The 21,243-nt window shown below is 38.7% G+C and overlaps 1 pseudogene; it reads left to right on the forward strand.

Annotated features, from left to right (window-relative positions):
* Window positions 1-258: 258 nt before the first annotated feature.
* Window positions 259-21,243, forward strand: part of LOC113248394 (60S ribosomal protein L35-like) — a 36,284-nt pseudogene continuing 15,299 nt past the window's right edge.

A 21,243-nucleotide genomic window follows, 5' to 3' on the forward strand; every position in this document is an offset into this window, starting at 1 on the left:
TTGCAGGTGTTAAGCAGAACAAGGACTGGTGACTTAGAAGGATTTTGGGGGGCACCTGGCTGGTTCAGCCAGTGGAGCATGCAACTCTTCACCTTGGGGTTGTGAGTTTGAGCCCCACATTGCGCGTAGAGTTTACTTAATAAAATATACATGAAGAAGTGTCCTAAATGCTGAGCCACTTAACATAACCTCATAACCTGCCAGTGGTGTACATGACTTCCTGGGAAGCTTGTAAGAAGTTGTGGTCAATAATCGGCAATGACTTTGCAAAAACATCAAGGGACAAAACACTCCTTAATTGTGATAGACATTGTTGTAAAATGCTTTGAAGGGCTCTCTGCGCCATCATTCACGATGCTGCCAACACCCACAGCCTTGGTCCAATTATTTGGATCAGGAGAATTTACAGGCAACATCAATTTTGGTATGTCCGCATTTGCTTATGTGAGATTTAGGAACCATAAACAACAACCATATCTGAGCAGTCAGCATTGAAATTTATCATCTTTTAGACCATAATTAGACAGAAAAGAAGAATGTAAATGATTAAGAATGAACTGAAGCAAATGTTCAGAGAAGTTGGAAAAATAAGACTCGTTGAATTTCTGTCTTCTAGCATGCCGCTCCTTACACAAACTCTGACACTGGGGTATTAAGGTGAATGTAAATTGGCCATTTCTTTCCAAGCTTGTTCAACTAGAACCTACTACAAATAAGTCTCCGTCTTCCTCTGGCCCCACCCACTCTGCCTAATTTTCTTCACACATGTAACAGATTGTATTTTCCAAATACAGATGCAAATATATTACCCATCCTACCTGCTCTACAATATGACTTTACCACTCACCTATCAAGAAATGGTACCTAAGGGCGCCTGGGCTCAATCAGTTAAGCATCTGCCTTCGGCTCAGGTGATGATCTCTGGGATCAAGCCCCAAACCAAGCTCCCCACTCACCGGGGAGTCTGCTTGCTTTTCCCCTTCCCCTCCCCTTGCTCATGTGCACACGCTTGCTTGCTCTCTCTCTCTCTCTAAAATAAATAAATAAAATCTTAAAAAAAAAAATAAAGAAGTGAAGTCTTTTTCTCAACCCTCTCTTGAATTTAGGTGAGCACTGAGATTAGTTTGCCCAGTAGAATACACCAAAATTACATTGTATCACTGCCAGGATTGCCTTTAACTCCCTGACAACTTTTGTTTTGTGATTTTTGCAAGTCAGACACCATGTAAAAAATGTGACTGCCCTGAGACAACCATTTTGTGAGAAATTCAAACCACTCGGAGAGGCCTTGGAGAATGAGACCTCACGTGGCAAGAGAAAGAGATCAAGACTGCAACACTGGACATATGAGTGCAAACGCCATCTTGGAAGTAGACACTCCCCCCCAACAAGGTACCCTAGTGTCCCAGCCAATGCCATGTGGATCAGAGACTGCAGATCTGCCAAAGCCACCCCATATTCCTGACCCACAAAATAAAAAACACAACAAAACAGTTGTTTTAAGTCACTGAGTTTTGGGGTGATTCATTATACAGCAAAGAATAGCAGAATACACACCCTAGAATATGCCTCTGGCATAAAGATAATTCTGAGCTGATTATGTTTGAGAAATAGCAGACACTTCTGAAAATAGAAGTAACCCTTTTATAAGGGAAAGTTATATTTATAAAGCAGATCCCCATTTGTAAGTGTCTCCTTGTCTGTACCAGAAAGAGAATGATGACTATAAATCACAAAAGAATTTTATCAATAAAGAAGGTATTCCCTTAAATCTCCATAGCTAACCTTACTCTTGTTTACTGTGCTTTTCTTGGTAAGCCCTCCTAACGGGCCTCCCTTCCCCATAACATGTTTCTTTGGTATTTAGCTTAAGTTGGTATTTAATTTGGTGGCTTGGACCACCTCAGGGAGTTACTCAGTTTCTCTAGGTATCCCCCCAAGTATACATGAGATACACATGTTAATAAACTTCTGTTTGTTTTCCTTATTAATCTGTCTTTTACTACAGGTGGCCTCAGCCAAGAACTCAGAAGGGTTAGAGGGAAGATTATTTTTCCTCCCCGACAACACTAATAGATAACTCGAACAAAATGCTGTTAATACTACTTTAAATTATTTAACTTTTATTTTTATTTACTTACTTATTGTCTATCGTCCCCTACTAGAATGTAAGACCCAGTCAAGCCATGGCCTTTTCTATCTTATTTATCACTGTGTGTGCGGTGCCTGGAATAAAGCAGGTGTTCAGTAAATAAATATTTGTTAAATTGTTATTGAATGCATTTCCTCCCTGGAGACGCTGAAGGCAACTAATAATGCACTCTGGCTAATATTCTGCTTGTGCCAATTCTTCTTTTATTTTCATTGGAGGCATTTGTCTTTGTGAGGAAAGACATTTCATGCAGAGTCCAGAAAATGTATTGGCAATGTAGCATCATCAAACTGATCAAGTGCAAATTTCAAAAGCAGAACCAAGAGAAGCATTTCCTCTGAGGCCACCAGCATTTAATTTTCAGTATAGCTCCTGGATTCCCACCAGGGTCACAAAGTAGAGAAACCAGTATTTCCTCAGCAATGGCTGATGTGGGCCATACAAAGGGGAGCAAACTAGATGTATTAACTGGAGAGGGAGTATGTATGGCTTTAAAGACAAAGAAAGAAATGTATCAGAAAAACCATCAAGAGGGGCGCCTGGGTGGCACAGCGGCTGAGCGTCTGCCTTCGGCTCAGGGCGTGATCCCGGCGTTATGGGATCGAGCCCCACATCAGGCTCCTCTGCTATGATCCTGCTTCTTCCTCTCCCACTCCCCCTGCTTGTGTTCCCCCTCTCGCTGGCTGTCTCTATCTCTGTCGAATAAATAAATAAAATCTTAAAAAAAAAAAAAGAAAGAAAAACCATCAAGAGCACGGGTTCATGGTTTTTTTTGTTTGTTTTCAAGAACCTCAAAGGCTTTCACTGATTGAGAATTTGATTATCCCAGCATAGACTGATGTGTTTTCCACTGAAAAGCTGATACTGAAGTCTGCTCATCTTTTCCCTCATAAACAATAAAAACCTTGAGAACTCCAGTAGTTTTGTATCTTCTAGCAAGTCAAGTGTTAAAAGCCATCCTGAATGTTTGCAAGCTTGCCGTTGGAACTTTTCCTACAAAGCACATTTATGAACCAAATATGTTTTTTTCAAAAATAATATCTCTGCTTCTGTAAGTAGCTAATACTAATAGAAATATAGTTTTTTTCTATTCCTTTATTTGTCTCCAAAGTAGTTAAGAACATTAAATGGCAAGCATACCATCACTCTGCCAAAAAAGCAAAGTCTGTTTCTTCCCAAATATCAGGAGTTCATTTTCCCCAGCACAGAGTGGCAAGCAATTATAGACTTAGAGATACGCTGTGCCATGCTCTGCACAGATGTCATGGGTAGATGAATGTACATGTCTTGTATACAGGCATTAGCCCTAGAAAAAAAGATTGATAATGGCCATGAGAATGTTAGCAAGTCTTTGTTTGCCCTTCTCTGTTTTATATAAGGTTTTCTTCATCCTTCTCCCTTCCCTTACAGAGCATTTTAAATGCATTTGGCAATCAGTGCTTTCGTCAAGGATTTTCAGATTTTCCTTATATAGATGCTATTCATCTATTCTCAAAATTCTCTGTAAAATTTGCAACATTCTAATAAGAGACTTACTCTTTAAAGCTGTACAGGATACCTACTAATGGAAATTCACATTATTACCATGTTAAAATTTCCTAGCCCAATATTTTATAATTGTATTTGTGAGTTTATTTAGCTCCCTGTCTGTTTTAAAACACACCATCCTCAATACAGAGTACATACCATCATACATATTAAATGAATCAAACTGCACGCTCTGCCAATACCAGCATGATGCCAGCCCTCCCACCCCATCTCCCAGGAGCAACACCAGCAGTCTAAACAATCCCCTTTAGTTCCCAGCTGGGAGGTACAAATGGAGACTCTTGTGGTTGTGCTCATGTAGAAGGAAACTATTAAAGAGTAAAATACCTGAGCTGTTTCTGATTGCAGAAAGATGACTGGGCCATTAGCAAGAGATTCTGACGTTCACTTTGATCACAGTTTTGAAAAGTACTCTTTTCCTCTCCTAAAGTAATATCATGACATGACGGTTATTAAGGTCACAATGAAAATATAGGAACAAAGCAAGGCTAAGAGACCATTAGAGTCAGTAGTGGGCCCATTCTTTATAATAGCCCCTGCACCCAACTATACAGGATCTGTCTATAAGTGTATTCGCCTTGATAGCAGAACTTGACAGCTACATTTCTATAAAATAGAAGGCCAGTTTCTGGCTTGTCTCCGGGAAGTTACAGAAGTTCTACCAAAAGAGGCAAAATTTAAATTGCCTCTCCGAATGCCACAAAGGGGCCAAAAGGAGAGGCAACCATTCTGCTACAGTGTGCTCAGAGGAAAAATACAGAGAGCTGCAGAGTTGTGGGCAAGAGGAAAGGACCTGCAGGGAGAGTTAACAAGCAACAAGGATTTTACAAGAGACATCGCAGAAGAGCACAGGCTCCTGGTTCAAGCATATGACATTGACAGCTTAGCCATGGAAGAGAGGAGCATTAATCACTTTTAGTAGAATTCCTAGAAACTAAAAATTTAAGAAAAACAGAGTGGTTCAGAACAGATATTATTCCCTGAGCTATACTTGATGACACAGTCTTACCAAATTTGACTAATGGGGCATTAGAAATTAATATCACACCTCCAGTTGTTATCATTCAAAGTTTATGTAAGTATAATGACATATAATTTTCAACCCATTAAATGGTCTTATTCATTCTCAAGCAATCCTTTTGGTTATCTTCATGAGGTCACGAATTTTTAAAACTCTCTAGATTATCTGATGCCCAAGGTGGAAAGGCTGTAATATCCCCTAGCAACTGCTGTTCTTACAAGGAATATTTCTATCAATCAAATTTGCTGCATCTCACTTGCAATACTGATATTGGTTTACGAGTCATAGGTACCAGCTTAGCTCACACAAATCTATAAAAGAACATAGATGGCAAATTACTGTCTACTGCCCTCTCAATGCATAAGTCCAACAGAAACATTATCCATCTACTCATCAGATGCACAAAGAGACAGATGCCACCTAGTGTTTGATGGGCTAGAGTGCATCCCAATTATATGCCTGGGAGTCTAGTTGCATGCTGGGATTACCCAGATACAGAAATATCAAAAGCGACTGTGATGTACTGCATGCAAAGAACATTCTACACATTAAGGTGCTAGTTTTTCCGTTAGCTAGGTTGATTATACTGGTCAAGGCCCCCGTGTGTCTTGAAGTGGTGGTGCTTTATGGCGTTGTAACAGACTCCTTCAGTTCTGACTGATGCTACCATGGACATCTAAACTTTATACACTGCAATCTTGATAAAGAGCAGAACCAAACCCCAAAAAGCAAACACTCTCTGGGACTAACCCGTGATGTATTTTTACTCCACTCTGTAAAGCAGAATGTTACCTACATTAATACAGTGCAGACATGGACTTGAGATACAAGTACACATTAGATCATTCTTGGCGATGTTTTATCACCAGCTACAGTAAGGAAGAACGTAGTAAAGACACAGTGACCATAACTCTTGGTGGTTTTTTAAAGAACCTCTAACAATTCACTATAAAAGGGATACTGGCTGCTTAAACTTTTGTGTCATAGTTAAAAGTAGATAGGAAAAATGTTCTCCAGGGTTATGTACTAGAGAGTTCTGTAATTTTTTTTTAACTAGACCATGTGACAACTAAAATCCTTCCCCAAAGAAAAATGAATGGAAAATACAGCAAAACATGACACCTGCTAAATCTCATTTCTCACCCCTTTGACTCTTTAGATCATGTTTGTTCTCCTCAAATAAGTTTGGTAATCTAGAAAGCATCAGGCCTGTGTCCAGTACTTATGAAGGCAGAAAACAGTACCATACCCAGGCAATCTGTCTATGGTCTAAGAGACCAGCAATGGGTGGATCTGGCCTTCCTGGTAGATGCAGTTCCAACCTGTTTCTTGGAATATGGGATTTGGGTGAACAGTATATGGGACACTGACCTGAAGAAGTCTGAATACAGATTCATCCCATGTGCACCGACTCTACCATATGTGCTGAATCCTTTACATTAACAATGTGCGAAGTCTACAAACCCAGAGAGGACACTTTGTGCTTTGTGTATCTTTTCTCCCTTTGAGTACTTCCCTGTCTGGAAATCATTCCTAAGAACCTGAAACAACCAAAGGCAAGCCCTTTAGTCTGACCACAAACCAAGCTTATCTTGATGTAGGTTGAGCTTCTCTGACTTCCAGGGCCATCCCACATGTCAATTAAGGAAAGTTGCTTATTATGGGGCTTTTCTTCCTTATCTGCATTGTATGGAGATCAATCTCTTCAGGTAACTGAAGTGGGTTCTCTAATTTCTGAAGAGCTGCTAAGCACTTACCTCTCCCCACCTCCTGGCTCTGATTCACTGGCATCAATCATCAGCCCTTCTCCAAGATCATGCTTCTAATCCAGTTCCTCCATGTCATTCCATCCTAAATCCCATATAGGATCAAGTATATGTCTCTAAGGATGAGTGATATTTTTATCTCTTTGAAATGATTTAGGTACTAAAGGGATTTGATGGCAGAGGGGTCAATGTTTCTCACAGGAGGCTTTCCTTCTTCCATTTTCTATGCCTTTCCCTGAAGGCCAGGCTCTGTGAGCTCCAACAGACCTGTGAATTCTTTGTGAGGAGCCAGCCATACACTGCAATCTATGTAATAAATCTCTTTGTGTCCTAAAAGCCAATTGTTAAATCACTCTTCAGGGTTTTTTCTTCAAGCTAACTAGCCCACAAATACTTTGTATTCACTTTTCCTTGCCTATTCTTTTTTATTCTGCTTTCTTTTAGGTCTTCTTATAATCTGCCATTTTACAATGTGGACTTTACAATCAGACACACTTGAGCACAAACTGAAAATGAGATTAATTTGTCACTCCCAAATATTTTGTTTCTGTATGTCATATTATACAAACAGTGTCATCCGTGCTTTGTTAGTCACAGCAGAAATCTGCCAATACCAGAAAAGTTTATAGTCCATTATGATTTTTCATCTCTTTCTTGCTGTGCTTAGTCATTGTCCTTCACGTCACTGTATGTGGGCTTTTTTTCCCACTACATGTTGGGAAATGCCAAACTCATTTTCACGGTGTTCTTGCCAATATGAACAGGGAGTGGGTGGCCACTGACCTGGGACCTGGAATATCAAGGACACAGAGTAGCAGAGATAACTCAGATGTGATTGTTCATGATTTTGTGATTTTTAATACTCTAAATGATGATTTTATTAGAAAGGTTAAGGGAATAACACTATAATCGATCATAAGTGTAGAGCACTTTGAAGAGCTTTCACATACCTGAACCATTTGGCTCTCATTAACCTCACTTTAATATAAGCTGAGTAAGCAATATATTATTATCCACTTTTACAAATGCAAAAACTGAGGATTACAGCAATTAATGATTTGCCTATTATCACCCTACTAGCAGAAATGCAAATCACAATAAAAACCCAGATTTTCTGATTCTCTGTCTAGGAATCATTTTTCTACACCAAGGTTTTAAAATTTTGTTCAATGGGGGGGGGTGCCTGGGTGGCTCAGTCATTAAGCATCTGCCTTTGGCTCAGGGCGTGATCCCCGGGTCCTGGGATCGAGCCCCACATCAGGCTCCTACGCTGGGAGCCTGCTTCTTCCTCTCCCACTCCCCCTGCTTGTGTTCCCTCTCTCGCTGGCTGTCTCTCTCTCTGTCAAATAAATTTTTTTAAAAATCTTAAAAAATTTTTTTTTTGTTCGATGGGAGCTCTAAGGGCTTCTGAAGTCCACTCAGGGACCTGCCAAAAGGGAAGAAGGAGACCAAGTGACCAGGCTTTTAGGTCCCAGCCCCTGCTTTGATGAAGGCTGTATCTATTTCATCAGTTGGGTTTCTGTTAAATCTTTAGCTTAAAAGATTTCTGCTTGGAAATATATACATTACTTTAAAAAGAACATGAGGGCAGTAGGGACCATGAGAGATAAATGGGTCCAGAGAACAAAAGCTAATATGTGAGTGAATTGAGAATACCAAATGTATGGCCAGCACCCTGTGGCATTTCCTGTCTAGCAGCAGCCCTGCTCATGAGTAGGTGATCCCTCCTCAGAGAATAATAAAGGTGCAGCTGACATTGTTCCTATTTTTTATGAATGTAAAATCCACTGAAAAAATGGGACAGCTACGTACAAAAATGAACAAAGGGAAAAAATGCACATAGACACATATGACACAATTATGCTCACACGTGCGTAACAACAAAGGCTCAGAAAGCTCTAGAGCTGGCATGATGCTGCTGCAGCAACTATGACAAAACCCTATCTACCTTGCTCACTCCATCACTGTGCTCCCTTGCTGGGCCCTTTTCCTGGCCCAATACCCAAACTTCCCATAAATGCCTACCTTTACTTAGGGGAGAAAGAAAATGAGGAAAGCGCTCTGATAAGGAAGGTCGCAAAGAGTACATGCCACTCCTCCTAAGAGATGTAGCATTTTCAAAAGAGGACTCTATCGAGGGAAAGGCCAAGGATGAAGAGACAGAAATGAATTGCTAATGGTCCGGTGCAAGTCTTTGGTGAAGGTGACAGTTTAGAATAAGAAATTTCCCCATGGAATGAAACATGAGAGACTATGGACTATGAGAAACAAACTGAGGGCTACAGAGGGGAGGGGGGTGGGGGAATGGGATAGACCGGTGATGGGTAGTAAGGAGGGCACATATTGCATGGTGCACTGGGTGTTATACACAACTAATGAATCATCGAGCCTTACATCAAAAACCGGGGATGTACTGTATGGTGACTAACATAATATAATGAAAAATCATTATTAATAAAAAAAAAAAAAAAAGAAATTTCCCCATGATGTTTCTTCATGTCTATCCATTAGGCACACATGCATCCCTTGGCATATGACCACCATACCTGGGAGCCCAGGCAGATCTCTGGTAAAGTAAATACAGTTTAAGCTTTAGAGTCACTTAACATGCATAGACCTCCTTCATGGCCCTGAGAGAAATGGTAGCAATATGTTTTTGTAACATTTGCAAAAATGAGATTTTTTCTTTAACCAAAATTATTTAGGATCTTTCCATTCTGACTGCTCCATCATACTTCTCTCATGTCAGGTGGCATCGGACTGGCTATCAGCATTTTGGGGATCCAGCCAAAAGGAAATTGAGTTGAGATACATTTAATTTGGGTTAGTGGAATATATTTATGTTGCCCACAGTTGTTTTTTTATATAGGTAAATTATTCTGAGCTATCCCATTGTAGGAATGGTTTCCAGAAATACTTGTTTTGCCCACTGAGTCATACTAGGAGGGACCAATACAGAGGTCATATTGAGACAAACTTTTTCCCATACAGCATCCAGCACTAGAAGTATGTGGAAAATAGGAAAAATAAATTTTGAATTGTACAGAACCAAAAGCTAATCTGTAAAAAATTCTTCCAATCATCAAATGAGCACAATTCTAAGTAGAGCATCTATTTATCATCCTCATTAAAACAGAAGTTCTCACATCTTGGGGAAGTCTCAGTAACACAGAGTACATAATTATAGATAAAACACATTTTTTCTGGGATTTATGTGAAATTGAATTTATCAGAAGTCTTGTGTTTGAAGGACATATCTGGTAGCAGAAATACACAGCAATACATTTGTGTGTGGTCATACTTAAGCATCCTATCAAACCATCAAACAAATCTCAATAACCCATATTTAGTGAAACACTGAATTATGTTCATACTCTCCCCATAGAAAATGATAATACAAAAATCATGTCACATGAAAAAGCAATCAAAATTTAATCTGCTAAAATGTAAAGAAAAAAGGTATCGTGAAGATGTGTCAGACAGTTATAATTTAAAAATATGTTTTTCTGGGTGTATTTGTATTATTTGTCATTTGTTAAATTTATAATGTTTTAATTTGTCTCCTCACCCAAATAAATATCATCTTTGGTTCTCATTCTGTAGGCTTTAATCTTCTATTATTTTTCTTTAAAAGGGCTCCAAAACTGTGTAACCTTCTGGCCTACAAGTCTTGGATATTCTCATGCTATAAATAACATTTGAGGTGAATTATGCTGGGAAGATTCTGTACCTATTCAATGTAAACTTCTTAAACTCAGAGAGATTAACAATTATTTCCTTCTATGTCCAGACTTTCTACCCACTTGTGAACTCTCCTTGTCCATATCACTCAAAGCAAAACCGATAGCATCCTCATAATTTATACTATTGTCTTTTTATTCTAGAAAAAGATGAATCATGGTTATAATTTTTATTTTTACCACTGCCCTTTGTTCAGCCCCACACACGATTTAAAAAAGCATAATCATTCTTGCAAAAAAGAAATTCAGAATCATCGCCAAATGAAAATGATTCATTCTTCACCAGAAAAGAAAAACACAATGCATTATTAACAATAAAATCTCTGTAAGCATAGAAGTCATGAATCCGTTTCTCAAAAACCTATTTTGCCAAACTATTCATGCTTTTCATTTAAGGGAGTAGTATTCCTATATTTTAGGTTTTCACGTGCATATCATTTACTAAATTTACATCAAATATAATATAATGTATCTACAACATAATGTCTAAGTATGAAAGTCAGTATTTTAATATAATTGCCCATTTATATTAAAAGCCTCTTATAAAAATCTTTTCCCCTCCTGAAATATCTTTTTTCCCAATGAGAATAATAGTCATAATTACAGAGTAGTAACACATGACAGATAATGTTCCAATTTTAGAAAATTAGCTCTTTCTTAGCCTTGCAATGAAACCCTTTTTATCTGACTTGGTATCAGTGTCATGCAGAATGAGGGTATTATTTGGCTTTTCAAGGTAAAGAGACACCTAGTAAAGAATCCACTGAGACAAAATTATATTAGCCAACACCGATGGTACTCAAAAAAAGAAAAAAAGAGAGAAAAAAAAGATAGCCGAAGAAAATGGTTTGAAGCAGTTTTTAAAACTACACTTAAACCATTCCTTTAAATTAAAATTGAGTTTTATATTCACAGCACATTGATTTGTCTTCTGGTAAAACTGGATGTCCAGTAAGCCATTTCCAAATATTTCTTGATATCATATAAGTCTAGTACTACAACCAGTCTGTTCATCACATGGCTTAAAACTTAGTCTCTAAACCCCCAAACCAGGTTATCTAGAATGTTTAAGTGGTCAATAATAACAGAGTGAAATGAGCACTGGCCAATATGTCTGCATCCAGCCTCCCCCGGCACCACTTCTCACTTGGCCTCAATTTGTCTGTAAAGTGGAAGTGGGGAGGGTGGGTTAGACACAGTCTTCTGTGGAATACTTATTTCTTGAGTAACGACCCATTACCATGGATAAGTTCAAATTCTCTACTTGGGAAGTAGTTGTAATTTTCTCCATTTTACAAACGAGGAAACTGAGTCTCAGAGAGGGAAAGAAGAGAGGGAGAAAATTCCCAGCCAAGACTGCGAGAGGTATGCTTTTTATTGCACCTGCTCCTTGACAATAGCTCTGCCAATTCCTTATCCTACAGAATAGAGAACTTGGTCTCCGAAAGACAAAGTCACATTGCTAGTAAGTGGTAAGCTGGGCTTTGAAGCAAGGTTGCCTTGACAACAAGCCTTGTGTTCCTCGTCACTATATGACTCCTTCTTCTTCTTTTCTCTTGTATTGTCATAAGAACACTTAACGTGAGCTATGCCTGAACAAATTGTTCAGTGGGTAATACAGTATTGTTAACTACAGGCATAATGCTGTACACAGACCTCTAAACCTTATTCATCTTGCATGAATGAAACTTACACCCATTGAACAGCAACTCCCCATTTCCTCTGGTCCCTAGGCCCTGAAAACTACCATTCTACTACTCTCTATGAATTGGACTATTTCAGATACCTCATGTAATTGGAATTATGCACTATTTGTCCTTCCGTGACTGGCTTCTTTCACTTAACATAATACCCACAAAGTCCATCCATGTTATCACAAATGGCAAGATTTCATTCTTTTTTAATGACAAATAATATTCCATTGTATGGATATACCACAGTTGTTCATCCCTTCATCTGTCAATATATCTTGACTATTGTGAATAATTCTGCAGTGAATATGGGGTGCAGATATCTCTTGAAGTTTCTTAATTCAATTATTTTGGTTATCTACCCAATAGGATTGATGGATTATATGGTAGTTACATTTTTAATTTTTTGACAAACCCTAATACTATTTTCTACAGTGGCTATACCATTTTATATTCCCATCAACATATATAAGTGTTACAATTTCTTCACAGACTCATCAACACTTGTTATCTTTTGTTTTTCTTTAATCCTGACAAATGTGATGCCTTATCTCATGGTGGTTTTGATTTGCATTCTCCCCTAGTGATTAGTGATGTCAAACATTTCATATGTATCTGTTGGCCATTTATAAGTCTTCTTCAGAAAAATGTCTATTCTAGTCTTTTGTTCATTTTTTTAATAGGGTTTTTTGGGGGTTGCTATTAAGTTATAGGAATTTCTTATATATGTTGAATATTAACCCCTTATCATATCTACAGTTTGCAAATATTTTCTCCCATTTCATGGGTTGCTTCTTTCACTCTATCGATGGTTTTTAGTTGATGTCATCCTGCTTGTCTATTTTTGTTTTTGCTGCTTGTGCTTTTAGTGTCATATCCAAGAAATCATTGTCAAGACCAATGTCAGGAAGCTTTTCCATTATTTTTTCTTCTAGGAGTTTTACAGTTTCAGGTCTTATGCTTAAATCTTTAATCCATTTTGAATTGATTTTTGTATATGGTGGAAGGTAAGGGCCCAATTTCATTTTTTGTATGTGGATACCCAGTTTTCCCAGCACCATTTGTTGAAGAGACTATCTTTTCCCTAGTGTGTATTCTTAACACCCTTATCAAAAATCAGTTGGCCATAAGCACATGGGTTTATTTCTGGGCCCTCTATTGAACATTTTTTCATGATAAAAAATCTTAATAAGCTAGGTAGAGAAGGAATTTTTATAGGCATAAAGGCCAAATATGAAAAGTCCACAGTGAACATCATACTCAATGGTAAAAACCAAAAATTTTTTCTCTAAGATCAAAAAGAATGCAAGGATGTTCACTCTTGTCACTTCTATTCAACACAGTACTGAAGTCCTAGCCAGAACAATTAGGGGGAAAAAAGAAATAAAAGGTATCCAAATAGGAAAAAAAGAAGTAAAATTATCTCTGCTTATAGGTGATATGATCTTACATGTAGAGGACTCTAAAGATGCCACAGTAAAACTGTTAGAACTAATAAATAAATGTAGTTAAGCTGCAGGACAAAATCAACATTTAAATATCAGTTGCATTTTTATACAATAACAATGAACAATGAACAATAAAGAGGAGGAAATAAAAAACAGTTCCATTTACAATAGCATGAAAAAGAATAAAATACCTACAAATAAACACTTAACTAAGGAGGTGAAAGACATACATTGAAAACTACGATACTGAAGAACACACACAAAAATGGAAAAACATTTCATGTTTATGTATTAAAAGACTTAACAATGTTAAAATGCCCACACTGCTCAAAGTTACCTACAGACTCAGTGCAATCCCTAGCAAAATCCCAATGGCATTTTTCACAGACACAGAGAAAATTCTTTCTTTTTTAATTCTATTCATTTATTTGAGAGAGAGAGAGAGGGAGATGGAGAGAGACCACTGGGGGGGGGGGGAGGCAGAGGGAGAAGCAGGCTCCCTGCTGAGCAGGGAGTGCATCATAGGGATTGATCCCAGGACTCTGAGATCATGACCTGAGCTGAAGGCAGATGCTTAACCGGCTGAGCCACCCACGTGCCCCCAAAACAGAGAAAATTCTAGAATTCATATGGAATCATAAAAGACCCTGAGCAGCCAAAGCAATCTTAAGAAAGAAGAACAAAGCTGGAGTCATCACACTTCCTGATTTTAAAATAGATCACAAAGATACAGTAACTAGAACTATGGCACTGGCACAATAGTTGCTGCTTGAATCAATTTTTCTCTCAGCTCTCTTCCAGTCAGATAAATGGACAAATGAAAGTGAATCTATTGCCCAACCTCCAAAGATCTTTCAATGTTCCCCAAGAAAAGCTCCAATTGCACTTGTGAGGACACATTTCCCAGAGCATTTCCATCAGCCTAAAGACAGGCTGGAAGAAAGAAAATTACTAATAGGCCCCAACTTCATTTGAATTCTGATGACCCAAAAAAATCATGGATATCATTTGAGACTGTTTGTAAGGATAATTAATCTTTAAAGATACCACTACTGCCAAGTCTTCAAGTATCTTAAACACATAAATCTGGGTAAGATGAAAGGTGAGTACATATTAACAACAAAATGATCTAATTAGCAGTCTTACTGAATAAACTGATGCAGCTATACTAGAAATTTTATCTGTTGCTAAATCAAGAAACTTTTTAAAGAGAGAGAGAGAAAAGAAAGAAAGAAAGAAAGAAAGAAAGAAAGAAAGAAAGAAAGAAAAAAGAAAAAAGAAAAAAGAGAAAGAAAGGAAGAAGAAAGACAGACTTTTCTGGGAATAGTCTTGCTCAAAAAACCAAGACACCCAGTATCTTTTTTTCTAAGATCAGAAGATTCAGTGGCAGCCCCAAATTATGGACCACATACCTGCTCAGCCCATACTGTAGATCAGGTATCTAAACAGCCTGAACAACTGTGACCCAGTACACAGCAACTTCTCTGGGCGAAAGACCTGGATTAAATCCCATTATCAACAGTTTACTAAAAAATGGACAACTGAGTATCTGAGAAATAGCCAAAAGAGCCATTAAAAGGAACTAACAGGTATCTTTTTGGCCCCAAGAATAAAAACATAGAGTAAGCCAAAGAGAATATTTGAGATATGAGCAACTTACAGAGAGAAGTGTTACGCCAGACTAAAGACAAATGTTCAAGCAAAAAACCTGAATAGTCTGCTTATAATCAAAACACAGGGATTTATCAAAACCAGACACTCTTTTGGCTACTGAGATTAGTTTGAATGATTACATACCCCTCTTCTTTGAGAGCAGAGAGCAACTCTTATTTCACTATGGCATGAAAGGTAATGTGAGAAGGACTTAATTAAGAGGTGAATATCATTCATTTCAGTCGAATCTGCATTATGGGAGTACATAAAGGATTTTGCCACATATCACTATCTTATAGACTGTGGGCAAATTTCCAAAATATTAATTTGCCCTTAATCACATGAATGAATCAGCAAGTTGAGAGCATTGTCTTAAGATGCAGAAATGAAATTCTACATTTTCGTGCCTGTTTGATTATAATATCTTACCAGTAGCACCTGCCACAGCATCTGTTCTTTGACAATAAGAAAATACCTAGGTTTGTTCTTTATATTTTTCCTGTTAGTTTCAGCTGCTCCCTAAGCCACAAAACCCAAAATAAATCAGTTTAAAAGATAAGCTTAAGGTTCTGAAAAAGAAGAGAAAGAACCAACAAGATAGTGAAAAAAAGAGATACAAAGGACAAAGCAAGCAATCAAAAGCTGAATCCAAGAGGAAACGAGGGTCTGGGGAGCCTTTCATCTCTAGATAACCGATTCAATCTGTCACTGATATGTCCCTGTTATGTTGTTGCTGAAAATTGCCACCATCTGACGGATACCTGGTGGATACTGAAATTCTGTTGTCTTGTCTACCTCTTGGGAAAATGTGAACCAATCTTCCTTTCTTGCCTCTACCGCACAGTGGTCTCTTCCCAGGGCCCCCTTAGCAGATCTGAAATCTGGATTTAAGGAAAAACCTCTGCAGATATAATGCATAACCACCCTCATCATATAGGAAATGTGTTCTTCTCTCCAGAGAGCTATTATATTCTATTAAAATCTTCTTACTCCCCTAAGAACAGTATCAAAAATGTCTGTCTCCTTGACAAAGGCAGACCATGTGGGCTGCTTTTTACTTCTTTCTGACTTAGATTAATTTCCACTCCCTAAAATGATGTACAGTTTATATATTGCGGAAAATAAGACCATAACATAGAATCAAAACTAAATCTAACTGATTTACTAAAGCTACCATTCTAGATTCGTTAACATAGCAAAATTATGGGCCTTCTCTTATACATAGTTATAATCTATGACCCTCTTAGTTAAAAAAATTATGACACTCAAGAAAAGTGGGAGGGAAGATTTTGTGATAATTGAAGGAAGAGAAAATTTGTAACATTTAAAGAAAATGATATAGTCAATGTCAGCAAACTTTTACTTGAAAGGCTCTTGTGGAAAGTTACACTTCTCCAGTAAAATATCAGGGCTCTATCAGTTTTCTTTCTCTAATAGGTTATATTACATGATGACCTGGCCATGATGGAAGCTAATTTCTTCATCATCACTCACCAACAGACACCAAATGCCATGAGAAATAACTACAATCAGTGAAATACTCCAGAACCCATGTAAACCGCCAGGAACTAGATTTTAACTTGACATATCTCCTTAGTGTCCTGTTGCACCTGCTGTATTTCCAGCCCTAGAAATTCCTCTGTCAGATCAAGTGACACTTCATGACTGAACAAGACTTCACCCCCACTCCCAACCAATGCCAGTCTACCACCAGAAATGAAAGCAACTGCTTCCACAGCCAAAGCCAACATCGAACCTAACAGGAAATGTCTAAGAATGTTTGCTCTGTCAGGTGGCAATAGCTAAGGCTCATTACAATGATGTTGTGGATGGGGGGATACAGAGAGAGAGTGAGAGCTGCTTTTACACAATTTAATTCACTATCCGAGATAAGAGCCAGGATATATGTTACTGTTTTGCATTTTCTTTTTCAGAAGAAATGTGTTTTGCTATAGCAGATAGAAGTCTATTGACATCTTTAAAAAAATCTAATAACATTATTTAGCTTCCAACCAATACTTTCCTGACATTGTTTGTAATTATGCCACGAAGTTGAGGCCTTTTTAAATCTTAATTCTTTCTTTCACTGAGCTCTGCAATAACAATGGGTTATGACTTCAATGGGATAGTCTAATGGTGGATTATGACGTTAGTGGGATATTGCAATGATGACTGAATGAGGAAATCAGGTTCCAAACTGTTGGATTCTACTTCAGTACCCCTGAAGACAGAATGGGCACTTAGGGGACAGAGCATAATGGGAATCAGTGATGCTTTGGAGGGTCACCCAATCTGTCCTACTCTTTGAATTAAAAGGGAGGATATGGATAATAGAAAGGATGTCAGAGAAACAGCAGAGTTGGCATGGAAGGATGGGATTATCATCGTCGGGATCTTATGTGAAGAATTTCTTATTAAACTTGCTGACCTCTGAATCTTCCAGGTGTGCTTCCGATTCTGGGAGAAGGAAAGAGAAACTGCATAGCTGAATTGAGAAGGTCCCTGTGGAGGCTGCAGCATTGTTTTTAGGTCTACCTAGTATCCTACCAGTCTCTTTCTTTTTCATCATGATGAGAAGACACTGCAGGACACTAGGAGACATGAACTGGATAAAAATGTTTTGTTCCCTTTTAAATGCCTTTAAAAGTCACATCTGGATATTATCTTCTCTTGATTCCACTTCTCCCACCAGCTTCTTCCCTGTTTCTTTGCTCTCCTTATCTATTCCCACAGTCTTCTACTCTTTTTTTCTTCATTCTCTATTAAATCCAATCCAAAGAGAACTGTGTCCACCTCCTTTGACCAAATCTGCTCTTATCACAGTCAAAAATGACCTCCAATGGCCCATCTGCAGGCATCACTAACATTTTATAGCTTTGACTCACCACCATCTTTGACACTAACTTCAACTGTCTCAGGGATACCAGAGTCTCCAAGTTTTCTTCCTTCCTCGCTAGATCATTCTTTTTTCATTTACTTGGCTGGTTCCTCCTCTTCTTCCTCCCCCAAAAATCACCCCAGGGCTTTGACTCCCCTGACTACCCCATCTAGTCTCTTGCTTTTAAATACCACGTGTATACTGGCAACAACCAAATTCAGCAGCTCAGACCTGTCCTCTGAACTTCAGACGAAATAGTCTACTTAATCTCTCTACGTGAATGTCCAGTAGAAATGTTAAATTCAGCATGTCAAAAATGCAACTCCTTCGTTTTGGCAGTGACAATGGAGGATAAAAATGTTTCCTGGGCCTGGCAGCTGAGTATGTCAGACTGGAAACAATGTCAGGACGTGGGATTGGCAGAGGATAAAGAACTGAAGGGAACTCCACTACAGACCATGGAAGTGTTAGTAGTGACAGCTGACAATATTTTGCATGTGGCATTTAAAGTAGGGTCAAATATAAAAGGAGGGACAATAGCAAAATATATAGATCAGAATGGCAGTAAATTCTTTCAATGACCTCAGCTCCCCAGATACTTGCCGATTTCCACTGGTAACTGCATAATACTGAATTGAGAAGGTCCCTGTGAAGTATTATGCCACATAATACTCCCCATTTTAGGGAAACCTCATCCCTTCTCTAGCTCTAAGATTCATCTCCTCCTCAAGAATAGTGTGCAATTCTGTCACCCATGGAAATATATTCCCCAAAGGTGTGAGTTATTCAGTCAAATATGGTCTTTTCTGAGATGTCCCTACTAGTATGTGGTGAGTTATTCTTCCTTAATTCATCTACTAAGTAAGTACAGTGTTAAAAACAAGACAACAGTCCCAAAATGCAGTCACTTATGCTAAGCCCACATCACCAAACTGAGACTTAAATTCACTTTCAGCTCTCTCAGAAATGGAATCTTAAACCAGTTCATTGACTGGAATCACCTGATCAGCATTAATTGGGTAATTTTCCTGTACACCCTTGTCATCCCCTAAAGGAAAGTCACCTTGAAATAACCACTCCAATTTTTTGCCTAGTACAAAGTCCTTGTTCCTGCTCCCTTCTCTCTAGAAAGTCTTGTTTTGTACACTCCTCAAAACTCCTTTATCTGCTAGATTGGATGCGTGCCCGATTCATGAATCATTCAGTAAAACCAATAAGATCTTTAAAATTCACTCGGTTGAATTTGGTTTTTTAACAAGAAGAACACACACACACATACATCTCACAGATACATAGTCATCCACAGAAGAGTAGAACTTCAAACCATATTAAGGAAAGAAGCACTTCGCTATCCATCTCTGCACATGTCAATAGTTTACATTATTTGAAAAACAGTGGCACTTGCCCTTTGTATTCCTTCTATTTTCACCCTAAGAAAAACTATGTACATACAATGTATATCATAGAAAAATACTATTTTTAATACCTGAGAAATAATCGAGCCCTCTCCAAAAGCATCTTTCTATTGATATTCACCCGTTACTACAAAAAGACCAAGCAGAAGCTTTGAATTTCAACAAAATTTTTTATAGCTTTCTAGCCAGGGCAGAGTCCTAGAACTACTTTTCTTCTATAAAATCAATATAAGGAAATAGTTTGAGAGGTTGCGATATTTCTGCAGGATGAGACCTGCAGAGACTGAAAGTTGAATGCACACACACACACACACCCACACACCACCTAACAATGATGTTGAAAATAGTGCCTTCAGATACCAGCGGTCACAGGAGGCACTGCCACCCTGCCCAGCCAGTGGAGGTCGGCCCACGGCTGCCAAATCACAGAGGTGGTGATGCCAATGCTAAGGGAACCAGTAACAAGGTCAAGCATTCCGGAGGAGACGTCTCCTCTTACACTGAGATTGCTGCTGACACACTGATATCACCTCTGTTGCCAAAGCTGTCCTGATCACCGCCGCCTATCAAGTGCAGTGCTTCTGGCACATTGCCATTACGTTCTGCACTCAGTACGCCTCCAAGATCAAAGAGAAAGAGCTCATTTAGTTTTTCAAAGTCTTCTATTTGAAGCCTCCTCGGAAAATTTCAGTGATAGACATGGTGCTCTCAGAAGTGCATTTTTCTGTAGATTTTGCCCCACTGTCCTTAAACAAACCAGACTCTTTCTTGGAGGGATCTTCAGTCACTCGTGCAAATAGAGGCCTGCCAGACCTACCCCAGGGATTAACACATGTTCCCAGACTGCTTAAATCCTTGGAGGAGCAGTTTAGGCTTACTCAAGCCAGGAGCCAACACTAAAATCAGGATTTGAAAGATAAGTTAGGAAGAACTGAAGTTTAGGAATATAGACAACCAAAGCAGCAGCCAATGCCCAGGAAGCTGAGGAAAGTGCTGGGAAATCCTGAAGTGTCACCACTATAAAAAGAAATTAATAAATAAGTGAGAGCTGGACTGATGGCATTTGTAAGAAATATCAGAGCACATGAAAACAGTTGAGAAAGACTGTCTTCTTCATCCCTTGTACCATTCTCTGGCTGTGGGAGCCTTCTCCATAACATGCCCCAAGGCCACAATTCTTGGGAGACCTTTAGTTTCAGTTAGTAGGATGCTTCAGCTGTGGATTTGAATGTTTACCAAAAATCAAACATACATACAATACCAGTAAGCCATAAATAGGAACAAAATATTGCTAACTTAACAACTTGGATAGATCTCAAGGACATCATACTGAGTGAAAAAAGTCAGTATCAGAGGGTTACATGTCATATGATTCCCTTTATACAGCAATCTCTAAATGACAAAGTTATAGTAGTGGAGAACAGACAGTAGTTGTGGGAGTTAGGTTTGGAGGAAGGGTGTGACTTTTATGGGAAAGCACAGAAATTTCTTTGTGGTGGTGGAAGTTTTGTACCCTGAATATGCTGTTGGTTACCAGAGTCTACACAAGTGATCCACTTTATAGAACTACAAACATGCGTGCACGCACACACACACACACACACGGAGTACTTTTAAAAGCTAGTGAGATCTGGGGCACCTGGGTGGCTCAGTCGGTTAAGTGTCTGCCTTCGGCTCAAGTCACAATCCCTGGGTCCTGGGATTAAGCCTCATGTTGTGTGCTCCCTGCTTCTCCGTCTCCCTCTGCCTCACCCTCGCTCGTGTTCTCTCTCTCACTCTCACTATCTCCTGTCTCTCTCTCTCAAATAAATAAAATCTTAAAAAAAAAAAAAAAAAAAAAAAAGCTAGTGAGATCTGAATAGGTTCTGTCCTGACTTTGACAACATGCTTTAGTTATGTAAGACCTTATCACCAGAGGAAGCCAGGTGAAG

The sequence above is a fragment of the Ursus arctos genome, unplaced genomic scaffold (genome assembly GCF_023065955.2).
Source record: "Ursus arctos isolate Adak ecotype North America unplaced genomic scaffold, UrsArc2.0 scaffold_1, whole genome shotgun sequence".
Lineage (NCBI taxonomy): Eukaryota > Metazoa > Chordata > Mammalia > Carnivora > Ursidae > Ursus > Ursus arctos.